This window comes from Schistocerca gregaria, chromosome 5, assembly GCF_023897955.1.
Source record: "Schistocerca gregaria isolate iqSchGreg1 chromosome 5, iqSchGreg1.2, whole genome shotgun sequence".
NCBI classification, from domain to species: Eukaryota; Metazoa; Arthropoda; class Insecta; order Orthoptera; family Acrididae; genus Schistocerca; species Schistocerca gregaria.
In genome coordinates, this window is record NC_064924.1 from 301,211,405 (window position 1) to 301,233,620 (window position 22,216).

Below are 22,216 nucleotides of genomic sequence, written 5' to 3' on the forward strand. Positions count from 1 at the left end.
CTGGCTGTTTTTAATTATGGTAGAGTAGTTGAAAATGACAATGGTATAAAAAATTTATTTTTTCAATGGTACATATTTTCAAAGATGTCGTACCCCTATTATATACAACATTAGACATCACAAAATTTTCTGTTGTGTTGGCGCTACTGACATTTAATCCTTGTCATTACGATTTCCTCCAGTCCTCTACGTGTGAGCAGATGAAGTGGACAGAGCTGGCCTTTCGCTTGAGTGCTAACAATCTCGCCCACCATGCCTCTACCGCACTTAGGCCACAATTACGACGCCCCGTCGCTGCTAACAAGTACTGAGCGGATCTAATTCGCGTCTGTGGCGGCTCATTCGTTACGTCGCTTCCTCCACGAGTGGCTGTAGGTTATGTAACAGCCTATAAATTCTTCAGCTAGGCGGACATCTTGAGAAGCGCAACATCGGATACAAGAGACGACACTGCGACATCACTGGAACACTTAAAAGTTTCCATATACTTTTTCTTTCCGTAATATTCCATTAATTAATGGCTACACAGTTTATCTGTGTAATCTAGTGACAATCTCTCCGTTTAAACTGATCCTCATCTTTTCTTGCACTTTTCTTGAGATACACGATGTCGCAATCATTGGATTACCACGGAAGAACTGCCTTGTGAAGAAATTTGCATGTTTTCAAATTACATTTACTCTTACTGCTATTTTCAAAAGAACATGAATTTCTGGCTGGTCTAAAGCTAGCCGGATTTCGTTTGTTACTCTTCTCTCTTGTTTTCACGGCCAACTTCGTTGATCGCTGGTATTCTCTCGAAATACATGGGATTTCACAATTCCTGTTACTGGCTTGTCGCGGTTGTAGAGGGGTTTTCGTTTCGAAAAAGAAGCTATGTGCTGAAATTTATCGTTTACGTGTAATAAATTATATTTTGAAACTACCCGTTTCGCGGTGCGCACAAACCTGCCTGCTCTACAGGAGCTGCTCCACGTGGCAGTCCTGAGGTTTGTTGCAAGACGTGTGTCTTGGACGTTTGCTATCACGCACACGGTCCACAAACCCACTGCGCGTCCGTTAAGTGCGGTGTGACATTCAACCGTCCTATCTGCTTAGGAACCAGTTTCCTGTAATCGTCGTTGTAGTAGCATAAGATGGTATGTAATGGACTGAGGAGATCTGGTAAAAGCTCTCGAGACAGGTGAAGTGCGGTTTTACCACTAACTACTATACTGTGAAGTGGAACATTTGAAAGTCATAGGGCTGCGCGGGGTTGCCGAACGGTCTTGGGAGCATTGCCACGGTTTGCGCGGCTGGACCCTTCGGAGGTTCGAGCTCTCCTTCGGGCAAGGGTGGGTGTGTTGTCCTTAGCGTAAGTTAATTAAAGTTAGGTTAAGAAGTGTGTGAGTCTAGGGACCGATGACCTCAGCAATTTGGTCCCATAGCACCTTATCACAAATTTCCAAGTTTTCCAAAGTCAATGGAACTTGAGACTTATTTTACATCCGATCGGTACTTTTCCACAAATAGGTTTCTTGTGAAAACATTATCTGTTATGTCTTCTCCACAACGCCTAGAAGCCTGCAACGGGACCTTTAAACATTTTGTACATGCTAGTGAAATATCAGTAGATACAGTTGAGGCTCTAAAATGTTCGAGGAATGAACTGTACATTCAAAATTACTGCAACACAGACAGAGAATGTTGGAGATGTATAATGCCAAAGAATTTTGTTTTTGGATGTTTGTTCCTAACTTGAGAGAAACAGCGAGATGGGGCAGTGGTTAGCTTACTCGACTCGCATTCGGAAGGACGACGGTTCAAACGTGCGTCCGGTCACTCTAATTTAGGTTCTCCGTGATTTCACTAAATCTCTTGAGGCAAATGCCGTAATGGCTCCTTTGAAAGGGCACAGCCGATCTCCTTCCCCGTCTTCCCTGATCCGATGGGACCAATGAAGAAAATGGCTCTGAGCACTATGGGACTTAACATCTGAGGTCGTCAGTCCCCTAGAACTTAGAACTGCTTCAACCTAACTAACCTAAGGACATCACACACATCCATGTCCGAGGCAGGATTCGAACTTGCGACCGTAACGGTCGAGCGGATCCAGACTGTAGCGCCTAGAACCGCTCGGCCACTCCAGCCGGAGGGACCATGACTTCACTGTTTGGTCCCCTCCGTCAGACTAACCAACCAATTTGGCCTTCGCGCATGGAGGTGATTTTGCACAATGACATGTTCTTGGGACAGAGAGTGAAACGAAACCCGTTACGCTCATACTCAACGCAGACAACATTGTGAGACGGAGCTCTTAAGTTCACATGCAGACCAACATTAGACCACTATCACATCTGACTGCCTCATTAATCTGTATGCTGCACGACTCCACCAGCATGCCAGGTGCTGATATCACTGTCCCACACTAATACAGAGTCTCCGTGTTCTTCACAGTGATCACTCAACATCTGTCGGTGCTCAGACCCCTAACAGAAATGCATATTGATGGCCATTACAGCTGTCACATAGAGCTGCAACTTTAGTAATATATGGTACACTTGTGCCGATGGTATGTACGTGAACGAAGTTATATTGACATGTGACCGTGTCTTTTGGGTGTTTCACTTTTTTTTCAGGTTCTGTTCGTTGTCTTTTCCTACTTGCCATACATATCGATCCATGGTCGCAGTATTGTTTTAAATTCTCCTAGTACGACTGAACCGATGCTCACTGATTTCTATTTCGACAACTGTGCCATGTTTCTCTTTCAAATGATCTCTGAAGAACATTAATCTGCCGACCACATTTTATTCAATTATTTCACGTAGCCATGTAGACAGAGTCGGTGCTATTACTAATCAGTACGTCTCATGTGGAGACAGACAGAAAGGCAGAAAGGTACTACCTCAAATTTCGTCATCTACTTCAACTTTGGAAACTCTAAATAGACAATATTCGGCACGTTTGAGGAGAAATGTTTCACTCTAAGAATGCAGAATTCAGTTATTTGCTGTATCTCGTCTCGATAACAATTACAGACCGTATTAAAACCAATCATACCCATTCCTCCCGTGTAGCAGGTCCAGTAAGTAAAGTAATTTCAGACTGGAAATGTGGTCCAAGTAGGCTGTATTCTTCATAGTATCTGTACGATTGGCTGATTACAGCCTTGGGTCATTTTCAAGCACATTTATTAAGATTACAGTTTCAATTTTCATTACAATACACCGCTGTTTGTGTCGACTAATAGACGTAACTATGATCAATAACGTATAGTTTTTGGGACAAATACACACAGAAGTGAGACTTATTCCTATCCACAGGTACCGTCGATGTATTACAATGTAAAATGAAGCTGGAAGCTTAAGGTACGTATCTGAAACTAATCAAAGGTTGATATTGGCGTACCGACAGATAACTGGAAGAATACAGCCTACATGGACGATGTTTTCATTCTAAAAACAAGTTGAGGCTGTGAACTCCCATAAAAACAAAATTTTAGACTGAAGTAATTATCGTTCCTGACTGGTAATTCCATTCCCTCATTGAACTAATTATTTGTTAACTGATAGGTAGTGTAGGGAGAACTCAAGATACTAACGATTTAGTGAAAGCACGAATCATTAGGGAAGTTAATATATATAAAACTTCTACTCCTGGGTGCTACACGGGTGTGCTGGCAATTGTGACTGCGAAACAAAATTCGAAACAAGAAGAAAAATAAATAAATCTAAAAGCACTCGAATCTGACAGTCTTCGGGAAGCAAGGACGTTGTCAACACGAAGGTTAATTGGGCACAGTCAGTGCTTCATAACAGCGATGGTGCTGCTGGGGATGTTACGACTTTGCGTTCCTTCGACCTTTTTATTGATTTACCGAACCAGCTGTAGCGGGATTTCACTTTGACGTGGACCCCGAACCACGGAGCAAATCGGAACTTTCCTCATTAACTAACATCGACAGAGATGAATAAAATAAGTGACTGTGGATCGAAGTACAGATCCTTGGATTCGTTGTCTGGCATTCGTGATGTGATCCTCTGAGCTTTGCGCATGACCATCGACATAAATATTTCAAAAAATCAAAAACACACAAACAATAAACAAATAACTTAGAAAATATTAAACAAAAAATTAGAACTGCGCCAATTAGTTTGGGACTGCGACGTGGTGATACTACAAAAGGACCTTTAGACAAATAGTGGTTAACATATCTTCCAGTGTAAGAAGGATATAGGAGCGGTAACCTTCACTATGGATAAAAAGAATTCTAGGAAGAGATTTAACCACTGCCTAAAGGAACACTAGCATAGCAAAAAAATGAAGACTGATACACAGTAAGTGTGTAGTATCAGGCTGCAGGAAGTATATATATATATATATATATATATATATATATATATATATATATATATATATATATATATATATGTGTGTGTGTGTGTGTGTGTGTGTGTGTGTGTGTGTACGCCATGCACAAAACAATTGTGGTTATGTATGCCGTACAAAATAGTTTCGCGAGCGAATTATTTGATAAACAACTTGATCAGCTAAGACAACGTCAACCCACGTTGAGTACAGAAGCTACTCCTCGCTCTGATCTGCCCAGAGCGGCGTCATGTTACGGTAATTACGTTCAAGTAATCACACAGTCAGTCATGGAAACGGTTGAGTGTAATTAGGAAGTCTTCCGGGATATATCATATGACCGAGAAGATTACAACGAATCTTGTTGCAACAAAATGAAATACACCGTTTAATCCTGGAATCCCTTCACTGGTCGTAACGTTTATTTTAAAAAAAATTCTGTTTGCAGCCTTTAGGTACTCGTTTATCAGCTGCCTTAAGTTTCAAGCAACAGTAGAACTCATATATCGGTTATATTTTTCAGCGTTAATAGGTAATTTTAAGAATTCGCTGAACGTATTATAGAGGAAGAATTTAATTATTCCCATCTTTATTGTGTGCCGACTTTAATTACTTTCTCGCTGGATTAATTAGCTCATATTTTCACCATTCGCTAGAAATGAGGGCATTCCTTCAAGGGAAAATTATGAAGCCTCCTTCTCTGAACAGTAAATAAAAAGACATATGCCAGCCATTGAAGAGTATCTCCATGGTGTAGACAGAAATAGTCACTTAGGAAATGAGAAGTGAAGGCCGAATTGAAGTTTCAGTAGCAAACAAAGCTCTCCCTAATGTCTCAAGAAGTTTATGTCCTCAGTGTCAGGGAGTAAGAGAGGGATTTGTTACCATCACTGACTTGCTTTGGTTTTTGTTACATCCTCTGGATAGCTAAAACTTTTGAACTGTTATGATATTTTAAGCTGTTGACGGAAGCCAAGGTGACAAGTACAGCGTGCAACAGGTATAAGTGCAGATATTTGTATGTTGTACCCTAATACGTACACAGGTCAGTGAGTCGATTGTTTTTTCTCTGTATTGAACTGTCTTCCAACAAAGCCGCGTGCAGTGGCCGCGCGGTTTGAGGCGCCAAGTCACGGACTACGTGCCCCAACCAGAGTTTCGAGTCCACCCTCGGGTGTGGGTGGATGTTGTGTTCTTAGCATAAGTCAGTTTAAGTAGTGTGTAAGCCTAGGTACCTATGCCCTCAGCTGTTTGTCCTCTCAGGAATTCAAACACATTTGAACATTTTCTACCCACAAAATCGTCACAATCTTTACAACCTGTTTTCTGCATGGCTGTACTGCACCGTTAAGTGGACTAGAAATGGAAGTTCTGGTCCTGAATTGATTCAAAGGGTCAGATCCTTCTAAGAAGGGAGTGATAGATGATTCAGAATAAAGGATTGGTAACTTATCTACATCTACATCTACGTGGACACTCTGCAAATCACATTTAAGTGCCTCGCAGAGGGTTCATCGAACCACCTTCACAATTATCTATTATTCCAATCTCGTATAGCACGCAGAAAGAATGAACACCTTAATCTTTCCGTACGAGCTCTGATTTCCCTTATTTTATCTTGGTAATCGTTCTTCCCTATGTAGGTCGGTGTCAACAAAATATTTTTGCATTCGGAGGAGAAAGTTGGTGATTTGAACCTGATACAAAATTTCTCTCTGGTGACAATAATGAGTGTATTGAAGACACACTAAAGCCTTTTCACAGGCTACAAAAAAATGTACTGTATATCATATGCACTTGAGTATTAGCAGTCCTTACTAACGTGTATAGCTTTTTCAGTCATGGTTGGATCAGGACAGTAATGGATATGCTTTTTGAAGTGAAATAAAAATCCCAGGAGAGAAACCGACATTCTTTTCGAGGAACACTGTTGCTAAAATCAAAGAACTGGCATTTGAACGTGATTGCGGAACGATTCTTTTGTCGCCAACTTACATATATCATGAGGACCACAAATGTAAGATAAGAGAAATTTGGGCTGGTACAGAGTCAATAGTTTCCCCCCTGCTCTTTCTGTGAGTGGGGCAATAAAAGAAAAGAATAATAGTGGTATCAGGTCCCCTCCACCACGCACCATATGGTGGATTGCGAAATATTTATGTAGATGCAGAACATAGAAAATGACTAACGATCAGTTCTTCAGCATGCTGCATTAATGCAAAAAACCGTTTGTAGCATCACAGTTCTGCTCTTGATTTGAAAAGAAAATTCCAAAAGTCCGATAAACGTTTACATAGTTCTGAATGAGCAGTTACTTATTATCCTTTGATGTAGCATCACACTCAGAATGTCTTTTCAGCGATCATGTGAGAAGCACAAGCTGCAATCTTCAACCTCCTCTCGCCTGGAGCAGAAGTGACCTGGGATTTATTCCACTCCCTCAGACTCACAAGGGATCAGATGCAAAGTGTCTCAATGGTTCACTGGTCCCCATCACTCTCATGGATCAGTCACAAGCCAGCTCACTGGGTCTCCATTCCCCATCACTCTTGCAGATAACACTGCAAAGTGTCTCAATAGCTCTCCATTCCACACCACTCTCACAGATCAATCCCAAGCTAGCTCACTGGCTCACAACTCCCCACCACTCTTGCACATCTCATCGCAAAGTGAATTACGAGTCATTCCCCTTCCTTTGGGTCACACGAAGCGACTTGAGTCACTCCTTATCTGTGCACTTGGAACATGTGCATTGCGTGATTTTTTCAAAGTTCTCTCGCTCTCTTTCTGTAAACTATTAGACCTAGAGAAAAAATTGCAAAAACTCTAAAGCTGTGACCTCTAGGAGAAATGTGTTGCAGTATGATGTGCACTGACTCTGGGATTCATAAGCGGTTTAGTTCTCCTACTAGAGAAGGTGCAGGTTTTCCTTCAGGTTTCCAGTCTTCGGTGGAGCATATTTATTGTGTACTCAAGTTATGGTATTAGTAACTTAATGGAGTTTGGCTGTTATGTCCAGTAATGGAATGGAATTCTTTCTCCCATACTATTTCTTGTGCCTTTTCTGCAAGTTCAAGCACATTGATACACATTTTTACGTAGTCAGCAGCAGTTTATTCGTTGGATAGTTTAACGAGTACATCGTGAGTATGACTTTCTGGGCTGATATTCTAGGTACAAATTATTCAGTCTGTGTATTTCGAGGCCAATGTATGTATGAGAGGGTAAATGTTGGGTGCATTATGTGTAGGTGCAGGCTGCAGTAGTGTTGCATTTGAAGAGGAGAGCATAAGCTTGACTTTCACAGAAGAGGGTCAGGAATTTTCTCTAAGTGTTATCAGGTTTATTCGTTTGCTCTCCGTCTACTTTCTGAGGTCTGTAGGGGATACAGGTTAGACACTTTTTGTGACAGGGTTTGATATTTACGAACATATATTCAATTTATTTCTCTTTATTACTGTTAGATGTGCGTAGCACGGTCGGAATAAGTCAGAGTGATTGTATGCTGGTACTCCACCTCCTTATCTGTTATTTTTGTGACGGTTTAGGGCAGTGTGGTCTATATTCAAGGGAGTGGACAGTGTCCACGTCCAGTAGATGTATTACATTGATGTCGATATTTGGGAATCTACAGGGTAAAAAGTATTTAAACCGACAAACTCTGGGAGATTGTGGGGGACATCAAAACAAATATTTTCCCCTGATGTCATTTTTTCCTCTGAGGAGTATTTAAACCGGTAGAGGAAGATTTCTCTGGCGGCTAATTAACTAAACCATCAAACACTTTTCCATTTTTTTGTGGTCAAGAGACAACACATTAATACAACCCAATTCAATTCAATCAGGAGTATCCTGAATTGTTCCTGCCGCTGCTACTATCCGGGCAACCAGATCCTCTTCTGATGCAACAGGAGTTGCGGAAACAAGTTTGCGCATCTCTCCCCGCACAAAAAAGCCCAGAGGGGACATATCTGAGGATCGAGCAGGCCAAGGTACAGGACCACCTCTGCCACGTTTCTGGGAACCGTCGGTCCAGTAATCGACGCACACGACGACTGAAATGTTCCGGCGCCCCGTCATGTTGGAACCACATGCGTCGTCTTGTAGAGAGCGGGATGTCTTTCAGCAATTCTGGCAATGCTCTGGCGAGAAAATTGTGTTAGTGACTGCCATTTAATGGCCTAGATCGCAGCTACGGCCCAATTAAACAGTCCCCAACAACACCGACCCACAAATTAACGAAGAACCGCACCTGATGAGCGCTAGTAACTGTGGCATGTGGGCTATCCTCGCTTCAAACACGTGAATTATGCATGTTGAAGACCCCATCACGCCCGAACGTTGCTTCATCGGTAAACAACACAGAAGATGGAAATGCAGGATGCATTTCACACTGTTCCAGGTACCCCTGCGAAAACTGTGCTCTGGGTGGATAATCAACTGGTTCCAGGTTTTGGACACGTTGTGAGTGAAATGGACGTAACAATTGCTCTCGAAGGACTGTTCTTACATTCGACCGATTCATCCCCACGTTAAGTGCAGCTGCACGATTGCTGATTGAAGCATCCCGCTCCACATGCTGCAAGACAGCTTCCTCAAATAGCAGCGTTCTTACCGTGCGCCGGCGTCCCTGTCCAGGTAATCTGCTGAATAACCCGGGTTCACGCAGACGATGGTACACAGCAGCAAAGGTCGTATAATGCGGGATATGACGATTGGGATATTGTTGTTGATAAACCCACTGTGCAGATCGTCCGATGTGGTGTGGTACGTATTATGCACCAACCATATCAGTGTACTCACTCCAGGTGAATCGCTCCATTAGTAAACAAAAAATGGTTCAAATGGCTCTGAGCACTACGGGACTTACGTTCTGAGGTCATCAGTCTCCTTGAACTTAGAACTACTTAAACCTAACTAACCTAAGGACATCACACACGTCCATGCCCGAGGCAGGATTGTAACCTGCGACGTAGCGGTCGCGCTGTTCCAGACTGTAGCGCCTAGAACCAATCGGCCAACCCTGCCGGCCATTTTTAAACAGGGACAATGCACTACTACACTGGTGGACAGCAGTTGCCTACAACTGAGGAGCGTAATACGCCCTCTAACAACTGAAGAGCGTATCACGGCCTCCATCGGTTTAAATAATCCTCATAGGAAAAAATGACATTAGGGAAAAATATGTCTCCTACAAACTCCCAGAGTTTGACTGTTTAAATACTTTTCACCCTGTATGACGGAGTTAGTCAAGATGACTTGAAAGCGACTAAAAATTTACGTGAGCAACATGGAGTATTGTGCGTTTGGGTGTACAAGTCCTGAGGATACAACATCTGGCTGCGGCAGTGGCTATGGGTGGTCTGCCTGCCCGGTAGAAAAAGAACGAGGAATGCGCTGGGAGGACGTGGGTGACGAAACCAATACACATTGGTGCAGACAGGAACGCTAGGAACCTAGTGCAAACCAGGTCAGCTAGTTTTGCAGCAGTAGTGTGACAAGGAAAGTGGAGGCAGGGAAACAAGTCACTCTAACAAGAGGACCCTACGAACTTTTCCTCGCCGATTTGATTCATATTTACAGGTTTGTAGGGCACAACTAGGACATCAAAAGTTGTAAATAGGTAGACGCAACCCTCAACCGTTCTCCAGAAAATCGAGTTTGAACATTATACGTTTACTTGCACGCTTCGTGTGGCCGAAAATAATTGAAGATTCCGCAGTCGAACGACTAGGTGCTTTATTTCATAAGACGTGATTTGTTTGTTCACGTAATTCAGACAACAGTTACGCTTGTTAAGCTGCGAAATTGTGTGGTAACCAGGAACCGTTTATGAACGTAAAACAAGATTCTTTTGCAACAGACATATTGAGAAAACCATGCACATGCAAATATGACTCAGCTCTGTGTGGCAATAATTATTGCTTACCATGTTTCTATGATTAGTGTTATCCTGATTCGTGCAGTACTCCTTAGCATACATATTATACTTGTCCCAGAGTTAGAAATAAATAAAATGACTATACTGATTTGACTCACAGTTCATGTGCATCTTATTTTCAATTCCTTACGAAAATTTCTTTCTCTGTTTTTCAGGTCGTAGATTATAAAAATAATAAAGTAATACTTTAATATGTGTAAATTGCATAATCATAACAAATCTAGTGAATTACATCGGAGTGTAAGAAATAAGCTTCGGCAGGGAGATTGGATTCGAAGACCTCGCGCTTTACAGGAAAAAAGTGACACAGTCAGCTTAAGGCTAGTTGCAGAGAACACTAGTAGGGCTCCAACTCCGAGGCCTGGCCACGATGGTCCCTCCAGCCTGGCACTGTGCTGCTCCCTCACCTGGACAGGGCAATATGTTAGCTTTTATATTTCATTTCTCGTTTCTCATTTTTTATATTTTTCTGTTTTATGAAAGTATAACTTAATATCCATAAATTCCACAATTCCGGTTCTCGAAAGAAAACATTTTTTTTTCTCTCTAGGAAGAACACAATGAGAAAAGGCTTCAGAACAAAGAAAAAGAAAAGAGGAATAGAAACGAAGCTATCAGATTCTTTGACGATTCAGGGCAAGGTGCAACGTATTTTCAAATAAAAGGCGATAACGGGAAATCCCCTGCAACGTTCAATGATCGTTCACCATACATCGGCGAAAGACACGAGCGTCGGAGTTACTGTCAGGCCCCACTACGTAGTGGGCGTAGTGTCCGAAGAGCCATACGATCGAATTAGTCTTCATGAAAGGGAAAACAGAAAAGTCCGGACACAGAAGGCTACTTCAGCTGACGGAGTAAGGAAAGCCAGTTGTCGTTGAAAGCACTGCTAGTATTGTCGTCCGCTAGAGAGGAGCCTGTGTGGTAACGAATCAGGTTGACAGCATGTGTCGCAGGGAATGGAAGACTAAGACGAATGCGATGGAGACATTCGTTGGTCGGGACCAGATTGTGAATGACCCTATACCACAATGAGACGACTTCCTTTGGGAGGATAGGAAGACCAACGTGAAACTACACTATTTTCCAGGCTATCAATGTTGCAGCCATTTCAGCAGGGACGAGGAAAGATTGTACTCCCCAACGAGAAAGGAAAGATCTGTTGGTAAGGTGTGTGAGTGATGAAATTTCGACTTCCAGGAGACTTATTATAATACAAAATTCACTTGTGTGCGGCAGTTTAGAGTTGATCCGGGAAACATCGGAAAGGGGAGTAATATTGGATGGTCGAAAACACGTAAATAAACGAGATGTAATAGAATGAATAGCTCGAGTACATGTTAAAACGTTACATCGCATAAACGATACTGAAGCCTTCACTTTGATGTTGGGAGGTTCCAACCCTCCAACCACTTCATACCGAAGTAGAGAAATATGACTTTTGCAAAAGCAACGACCGGATAATTGCATCAATTTGCGCGCCATCAGCGCGGGAAGCGACAATACTTTGCGCAATAGTAAACTTTGTGGAAATGTAGGAATTTAAGATGTGCACTTTGTGAAGAACACTAAGAGAACGGCGTTCGTGTTCACGAATTGCCCCTTGAATTCGATTCGTCACCTCCCGACAACTAAGTGCAGCCTTTTTCATCGGGCGGCGATCCACAATGCCCAACGATCTGTGGCTAAATCACCATTGCCCATGGAGTGACTACCTGATGAGAACCGCACCATGATAACAGGGTATATTTCCGTTCATTAATGCGGAACACAAATAGAGAAAATGTAGCAATCTACCAATACACAGCTTCACCCGCTTCCGCTCGAACCGAGAGGGTTTCTCTTAATATCTTCCACCCACATAATTGATCAGCAGTACGGAGAAGGAGAGATTCTAAGGGCAAGATAAGAAGCGACATGGAAAGGTGATTCCCCTATGGTAAGCCCTTTCGGATGGTGACCTGGGAAGTAAGTTGTCCATTCACTACAACACATGCTTGAACCAGCAAAAAGACTGGACAATAAATACCTGAAACTCAGTATGATTCAGACCGGTCGCCGTAACTAACTTTATCAAGAAATCGTGATTGGCCCTGTCAGTTTCTTTATTAAAATCAATAAAGAACTAGGTTCAAGAAATGGCTCTGAGCGCTATGGGACTTAACATCTGTGGTCATCAGTCCCCTAGAACTAAGAACTACTTAAACCTAACTAACCTAAGGACACCACAGCCATCCATGCCCGAGGCAGGATTCGAACCTGCGACCGTAGCAGTCGCACGGTTCCGGACTGAGCGCCTAGAACCGCTAGACCACCGCGGCCGGCTAAAGAGCTAGGCCCCAGAGACAGAAGTCTCTGCAGCCACCGACACGACAACCCAACATTCGACTATAGAAGTCATAATCGTGAGCACGAGCACACATCCTTGGTGAACAGCTAGAAATTTCTTTAGCAATATCGACAAACCTGGGTGACAGCTTTGTAATCGGAATTAAGTAGTGTGATCGGGTGGATTTTATCAACATCCGGACGTCCCCCACGGATCACCTCATTCACCAGAGACGCAATGGTGTCAACTACAAGAGGTCAAAAATATTCACAAAATTACTTAGGAATACCGTCGAATTCCAGAGATTTTTGAGATGGTGGGCCAACAGTTAGGCGATATATATTACCTGGAGTAAATTCACTTAGAAATTCATCACTTAATGCGGGAGAAGCCACGCAGTGCAAGACAGGAGTAAATCCATCAGGAAAAAACGTATCAGCAACAAGGACATCATAAAGGTCGGTAAAGTAATTATAGTTCGCTATGGAAATGTCGTGTTGGGACGTCAGTAGGTGACCATAGGTGTGAGTGAGGGACGCATTACATGCTCTTTTTCGACGCGTGAGCAACAGGCTGAGCTGGTATAAGGAGGTCAGTTTATCCTGTAGGAATGAGCGGATTTTATTGCACCCTGAGTCCTTCCATTTGTTGTCTCTTTAACTGAAGAAGCTTCGATTTCACATGGCGGGCATCCATAATCCGTAAGGGAGCTTGTCTGGCACCTTCATGAAGTTGTCGCAAGACGGAATAATAAAATTCATGTGCCCGACGGAGATACATCGCCCTCACACCACCGTAACACATTAACCCTTTTAGGTGCAACGATTTTGGATGCCCTGACTGCCATTCCATAGGAGGGAGGTAACGGTTCCGCGAACGTAAGCTAAAGGCCCAAACCTGTAGAACGATAATCTCGAGGGAAGGATCCTTTAAGAGAGATGTGTTCAACATCCGGTGGAGGGGATACTGTTTTACTGATTCCGGCACATGGTTCAAGGTCACAGTTACGATACAGTGGTCAGCGAAGCAAGTGGGTATCACGTCTATCGCTAACGTTTGTCCACATAAATAATCAGAAAGATAAAAGCGATCGAGTCTGCTGCTAGAGGTAAGTGTAAAATGCCTACACCTGAGGAGAATGGGACGGTGAAAGATCAAAGCATCGCATATTCGTGAAGAGCGCACCAAATCATATAGTTCCTTATGGAAAATAAAATCAGGGGTCTGATCCATAAGACGCAAACTTAATTAAAATCTCCGCCCGACCGAAGGTTCTGGGGAGTTTTACAGATTTAATGAATTATATCCTCTTTATGATTCGCAAGAATCTGTGGGACAGCCAGACCCTGAGAGACATAAAGAAGAACTAAAGTAAGGTCACGAAATGTGCAACCGATTCCTCAACCGTTATCAAGAACCTCGAAATCAGTCAGTGATACTCCCTCTCTCTAAAATGGTGCAGTACCGGAGACCCCTCAAGAGCCACGCGAAGGAAGTGGAAAAGAGGAAAATGGCTCAAATGGCTATGAGCACTATGGGTTCAAAATGGTTCAAATGGCTCTGACTACTATGGGACTTACAATATGTGGTCATAAATCCCCTAGAACTTAGAACTCCTTAAACCTAACTAACCTAAGGACATCACACACATCCATCCATGCCCGAGGCAGGATTGGAACCTGCGACCATAGCGGTTGCGCCGTTCCAGACTGAAGTGCCTAGAACCGCTCGGCCACATCGGCCGGCTGGAAAAGCGGAGAAAAGAACAAATGATCAAATAACACTTCTTGAAAAAATATCACGTCTGCGCTTGACTCGAAGCCTGTTGCAGCGCCGCATTCGAGGAAAGAAAAGAATAGGCCTGCACCTATTTATTACCAAAACTATGCAGTTGACTACTTTCAAGTGACCTTTAAGGACCAGCATCACAGTCAATGGCAGAGTCAGCGAATGAATCTGAATGTAAAGAGGTGGATCCATCTCTTCCACTCTCTGATTTTCTTTGTTCGCGATTCCGCACACTTAGGTTGAAAACCCAGTTTCTTGCGGCTGTGCGGGAAAGCGACTGCCGCAGGGGGCAATGTGTACAGAGGACACCCCTCACTCCTCCACAAGTGGGCGGTACGGCTGCTAGGAACCAATGGAAACGAAAACATACGGTACCTCTTTTAACGTCACCACGTATTCCACTGGCAAACTTTGCCGATCTGTAGAGGTCTACCCCCATTTGGGTCCAAAGAGGCGGTCCATTTCTCGGGAGACACATCGGATAGGATGCTGGAGTTTTCGAATCTTGAACAGCAGCTGACATGTTATCATCCAGTCTGAAATCTAGAACGGAATCTTTTCAGCAGAGCGGAGAAGGGAAGAGGAATCGGCTGACTCCCCAACGTCTTGCGTCCGTCTACGCTTGTTTTGAGGTGGTGGCGGCGCGAAAGCTACAGTGGCAAAATCCCTACGCGCGGTTAACAGTGGAAATGCGCTACGACCATCAGCCAATGGCTCGCGTTGCCCCTCAGAAACTTGGTTAGGCACAACGCCTATAACTTGGGAAATCAGGTCTGCTGAAGTTAGTCTTTTACGGTGCTCACAATTGGAATTTAGGTCCGTGACACGAAGCGGGTAATTTGTGGGGAGGTGTCCATTCTCATTACACGTAAAACAGGCCCCATCTTGTCCTGTGTAAATTATATATACGCATCATCCACACATCTGCAAATGAGAGGAGATATTCCATTTGATCACCATGTCAACGGATCGAATTCCTCTATAAGCGGGCCAGCGTTCCCAACATATATTCCATACGTCCCCAAACGAAAGGACGACCGTCTTGAGGAAACTGTCATCAACTTCAGGTTGAAGGTTAAACGCCCTAACATTCTTACACATCACCTCCGTGTTCTCCAGAATAACCATACTATTGAGGCCATCGCCATCAGTGAAAGAGACTTACATAAAAGACTCGTTGCCCGTGCCGAGAAAGAAGCAGTCGGCCTGAAGCGAGTAAGAAACTTCACAAAAAACACCTTCGGTTCATAATCCAAGTAACCTGCGTGAACCCGTCACATAGTTACCGTGATCGTATCTACATGCCATTCACGAATTTCTAACTAATTTGGCTACATATGCTACGTGGACTTGCCAAAACTAACACGACGATACCTGCGCATAAAATGTACCTGAGAGTCATAGGCGACATCACAGCTCAAGAAAACGCCCCGTCAAAACTGAGTCACAAACACTAGACGCTGAGAGACAAACAACGATGTGACGCACACAACGACTCACAAGGCACTGAGGACAAACAAGAAAGCTCTCGCAGCGCTACAATAAAGGCAGGAACTGACTGTACCCATTCGCATGTCCTGGGAAGCAGGAATGTCACGCTCGGTTCCGGACGATTTGAGCCCTATCTACCCTTCAAAACACATAAGCACGAGTGAAATTTTCGAACTCGATTTTTTCGTAAACGCTTGAGAGTTGAGTTTTCCTGTTTACATGTGTTGAGTCCCATTGGTGTCCTACACATCCTATCAGGGTGCATTATATCAGTGAGGGGAAGTTCGTGCGGTCACCTGCTAAGAACAAAAGTAATCTGTACAAATCAGTAACACCCTGTATAAGCAAATTAAAAAGAATGGTTACAGAGTACTATCAACGGTAGTGGTGCTAATGACACGTAACATGAGTGATGTGACAAACAGTTTGTAAGAAAGTAAGTCTAAATTAAGAAAGTAATGGATAGTCTAAATAAAAAATAGTATTAAGAGAGGTATATTAATAAGTGTGTGAGTAAATTATGGCCAACTATATACTACCATAACATTACAGTCACAGTAATAGAATAGGTGTCTTCTTAAGTTGACAAGTTGTTAGCTCCAAAAATACAGGCTTTAGAGTTCATTTTCGCTGCTAACTGATATTTCCAGCCCTTGCCCGCACCTTTATACTGCAATCACTTGTTGACTCGTTCTGTAGCCTAAATTCGCATATCACGCTCTTAATTTTTTTAATCTTTCAGCAGTGAGATGATCACGTATTATCAGAGCTTTCTTCTCGAGTTTATTCATCATCATGAAGGTTTCTGACCTTTTCCTATGCGCCACAAACTTCTCCATTGTGAGTCTAGGTTTCACAGATCAAACATCGTCCTACATTCCACACTACAACTTCTCGCTATAGAATGTCCTTTATGAACACTGTTCTCACTTGAAGTTCTCACTATTTAAAAATTTTATCGTGGTAGTAATTGTTTTAATTTTTCCGACGTACTTTTCAGTGCTGCAGGGCAATATGCCATTCACATCATCTACGCCTAGAAGAACTGCAGCCGATTTATGATATCATTTTACCAAAATTTTAAAAATTTAAATGTCGTTACTGTCCGCACCCAATTTCTTTGCCTTCTGGCTCCACAAAAAACATAAAAACGCAATCTGTTCATAATACCTCTGGAAAGTTGAGGATCAGAAAACCGATCAAGATCGCCGTCGACAGATGCAGAATTTGCAGAAATCATTTCCCCTGAACTATCCTCACTCACGTCTCATTTCACCTTGGGTGAAGGTACCCTCCCAGGAAGGCAAACTCAGTCTCAAGCCGTATCCAGCCCGTCACTGTCGTCTGGATATCGATGAGGTCCTGATTTATTTTCTCTTGTGCTGCCCTTATCTCCAACTGCTTTTCATTTACAACGATCAACAAGTAAATTGTTTTAATAATATAAGGCCAATATATGGCACTAGATGCACAATGATCACACGCACGGCACAGCAGACACACCAGGAACCGCGTGTTGGCCGTCGAATGGCGCTAGCTGCGCAGCATTTGTGCACCGCCGCCGTCAGTGTCAGCCAGTTTGCCGTGGCATACGGAACTCCATCGCAGTCTTTAACACTGGTAGCATGCCGCGACAGCGTGGACATGAACCGTATGTGCAGTTGACGGACTTTGAGCGAGGGCGTATAGTGGGCATGCGGGAGGCCTGGTGGACGTACCGCCGAATTGCTCAACACGTGGGGCGTGAGGTCTCCACAGTACATCAATGTTGTCGCCAGTGGTCGGCGGAAGGTGCACGTGCCCGTCGACCTGGGACCGGACCGCAGCGACGCACGGATGCACGCCAAGACCGTAGGATCCTACGCAGTGCCGTAGGGGACCGCACCGCCACTTCCCAGCAAATTAGGGACACTGTTGCTCCTGGGGTATCGGCGAGGACCATTCGCAACCGTCTCCATAAAGCTGGGCTACGGTCTCGCACACCGTTAGGCCGTCTTCCGCTCACGCTCCAACATCGTGCAGCCCGCCTCCAGTGGTGTCGCGACAGGCGTGAATGGAGGGACGAATGGAGACGTGTCGTTTTCAGCGATAAGAGTCGCTTCTGCCTTGGTGCTAATGATGGTCGTATGCGTGTTTGGCGCCGTGCAGGTGAGCGCCACAATCAGGACTGCATACGACCGAGGCATACAGGGCCAACACCCGGCATCATGGTGTGGGGAGCGATCTCCTACACTGGCCGTACACCTCTGGTGATCGTCGAGGGGACACTGAATAGTGCACGGTACATCCAAACCGTCATAGAACCCATCGTTCTACCATTCCTAGACCGGCAAGGGAACTTGCTGTTCCAACAGGACAATGCACGTCCGCATGTATCCCGTGCCACCCAACGTGCTCTAGAAGGTGTAAGTCAACTACCCTGGCCAGTAAGATCTCCGGATCTGTCCCCCATTGAGCATGTTTGGGACTGGATGAAGCGTCGTCTCACGCGGTCTGCACGTCCAGCACGAACGCTGGTCCAACTGAGGCGCCAGGTGGAAATGGCATGGCAAGCCGTTCCACAGGACTACATCCAGCATCTCTACGATCGTCTCCATGGGAGAATAGCAGCCTGCATTGCTGCGATAGGTGGATATACACTGTACTAGTGCCGGCATTGTGCATGCTCTGTTGGCTGTGTCTATGTGCCTGTGGTTCTGTCATTGTGATCATGTGATGTATCTGACCCCAGGAATGTGTCAATAAAGTTTCCCCTTCCTGGGACAATGAATTCACGGTGTTCTTATTTCAATTTCCAGGAGTGTACATCACGGACTGGAATATAATATACCAGACTTTACAGATTTTGAAAGTTTCCAAAGCGGTAACTTAACTGTCTTCAGAGAAAACAGTGTGAAAATGAAAAACCTGTCAAGATTAATGGGACGGCAACTAAAATGTTTTAAAGATAAAAATTGAATAATGTCCTCAAGAAATTGATTCATTTGTTAATAATTTTCTAAAAGTGTAATGAGAGCTACAATGTATTATCTCCAGCAACGAACTGATTAGTGGGGTAACTTCGATGGTCCCCAGATTCAAAAGACATGGATTTACAGGTGGCAAATCATTACGGACAGGGCTGATGCACGTAGGTTATTGGAGAAATGAAAGCGTTGGTTGTTCAATAAGAACAAACAATGCTAATTTCTCTAACAGTTAGCACCGCAATGCGTGAGACTTCTTCCATCTGGGAAGAGTACGATGAAACTCAGTCAGCTCCAAGAAAATCACGAACTGTGCGTGATCAACGAGAAAGCGACGCATCAGCACCAAATATAATACAACAGTCACCCCAGGAAGAGAGTAGCTAAGAACACATCGTCAGATGTTAACACACAATAAGATGTCAAATGACATTTGTCAACACAAAATTGCCAAGTATAAACACTTAAGTGTCACGTAGATTCATATCAACTTTGGCTTTATCTCTTTTACGATTGTCTCGCAGTAACTCAGTAGATTAAAATCACCTTTGTTCTATAAAGAACCATTTCGATGCAAGAAATTTACGTAATTTCTCATCTGACGAAGTGTGTTGACATAGGGATTTACATGTAAGACGCTAGTTGTACTACATTATTACTCAGCTGACATTACAGAAGTGAAGTGTGAAGAATGGTTTTTACATAATTGTTGGAGGCAGACTGCTTCCTCGCTTTATTGATACCTACCCACATTCACAAAGACATTTACTGTCTCATCAACGCTTAATCTCAGATATTAGTTTATATTTTATAACTTGTGTGAGTAACGTATAAGTATGTAATCATTTTGTGTATGGTATCTGTGTTTAGTTTGCACAATTCCACCTTGAGTAGCCGAATGATCTGAAGCGCATTGCCACGGTTCGCGCAGCTCCACCCGCCGGAGGTTCGAGTCCTCCCTCGGGCATGGGTGTATGTGTTGTCCTTAGCGTAAGTTAGTTTACGTTAGATTAAGGAGTGTGTAAGCGTAAGAACCGATGAGCTCAGCAGTTCGGTCCCATAAGAACTTACAAAAAAAAAAGAAAAATGAAATGCACAGCCACTGTCAGAATAGCTGACGAAGAGTTGAGAGATTATGGATGTTTGCTTGCTTGTAGTCCCCTGTGGAAAACGACGCATATCTTGGCTACAGCAATATTAACCTTTCATGTAACAGTCTTAACCTGATAGTAAAAGCAACAGGAACCAGTTAAAAGAAAATAGAAAAAGTTACGATCGTTATACATTCGAGGAGTTGTCGAGGGAGTTGACATCAAATCCAGTTCTAATTTTTCTGAACGACGAGAAAGAGTTGATGTTGCCAACAGATATTTCGGTTGGTAGATTAAAATTGTGTGTCGGACTGAGACTCGAACTTGGAACCTTCGCCATTTGCGGGCAAGCACTCTACCAACTTTCTTTTTTCGTTTTTGTGACCTGAGAGAAGGGAAAGATGGCAGGGGTCGTCTTCCGAGGCCTGGCCTCAATGTCCCATTCTTGCCCTCCCAGAGTCAAAGAAGGAAAGTGGTTCAACAGCATCAGGAGAACTATACTGGGTCAAATTCATTTACTTATGACTATATATTACGCACTTATTTATTTTTATATATTTTTTGTTTTGGCTCTTGTTTTTGTTATTTTTAACTGGATCCTACAACCGCCACCAGAATTTTCCAAATCGTCTTCGCGTAATGAATGTAAGGGGGACACCCGCTAAACCGTTTTCTCAATCGTGTTCCGTGAATCTTTTACAAGTGTGCCAACTAGTACACGGAACGCCACAATGGGCAGGTGGATCCTCGAATAATGCGCCTAAATAATTCGATATTCGCGTGCAGTACAACGCATGGTGGCGGAAGGCCTCATGAGCCGTCGTCAAGTGGACCCACGAGTCCAGAGCGCTTCCGGGCTCGGCTTGCAAAATGTGGTACAGCACAATGCCCTTCAGTCAGTTGACGGCGTTCATTCTGGTAGTGGGAAGGTAAACGGTATCTGGGTGCAGGAGTTCGTCCGGCGTGACAGACTCTGGCTGTTGTCGCAACAGGAGCGCCAACATACGTTGGACAAGTCCCAGCAGCTGCGTGTCACAGCTCATACCAGGCGGTGCGCGTCCGAAGTGACGACTGCGCAGTGCGGACACAAAAGGTCTTGGCAACTTGGGGTACAGCACCGCTTTGGCTCCGGCCCCGGACCTGCCTGCTCGGTGACCTTTGTCATTTTCCCAAGGATTGAATCCCTTCACTTGTTTATCGTCGGGCATTTGCTGCTCTGTCTGCACAAATGAAGGAAGCCACATTTATTTACACTGATGTCTCAAAAACATCGTTTGGTGTAGGGAATACCTATATTGTTGGCGACACCCCAAATCGATTTCGGCTTCCCAACCAGTGTTCGGTTTATACTGCGGAGCTTTACGCTGCTCTCCAGGCTGTCCAACACATCCGTCACCATCAGCGGATACAGTATGTTATCTGTTCAGATTCTCTCAGCTCTCTCCTCAGTCTCCAAGCTCTCTACCCTGACCACCCTCTGGTCCACCTGATTCAGGACTTCCTCCACTTGCTCCACCTGGGTGGAGTCTCTGTGGCGTTCCTCTGGATCCCAGGACACGTTGGTATCTGTGGAAATGAGGCGGCCGATATAGCGGCCAAGGCTGCAGTCTCTCTTCTTCAGCCAGCTATTCGTATGATTCCCTTCGCCGACCTACGGCATATTTTATGTCGTCGTTTTGCTCTTTTATGGCACGCTGATTGGTCGACACTTTCCAATAATAAATTGCGGGACGTGAAAGGTATTTCCTGTGCTAGGACCTCTTCCTCCCGTGGCGATCCTCCCCCACTCTGTACCCACTGCTCTCAGCTGTGGACGGTGAGACACCTTTTACTTGAGTGCCCCTATTTCACTCCGATTCGCTCTTGTCTACAGCTGTCGCCTGATATATCTTCCATCTTAGCAGATGACACTCGCTCAGCCGAAAGCGTTCTCGAGTTTATTAGTGCCAGTGAGATGACGTCAGTCATTTGAAGCTCCTCTTGTGGACAACCAATCCTTTTCTATAGTGGCTTTTTAAGCTTTCCTTCTGTTTTTAGTTTCTCCAATTTTTTGAGTTTCGTTCCCATTGCTGCTGGTTTCCAGTTTCGTTTTTTTACCTTTTCCTAGGTCGCTAATGACCGTAGCAGTTTTTGCGCCCCAAAAACATAACAAAAAAAATCACACAAAGGGTCGTCAGTGAGATGGATGGAATGGAGGCGCTGGCGTGTGGCTAATTTGCCGTTCACCACCACATACAACAGAGAACGAGCGTACGTGGGC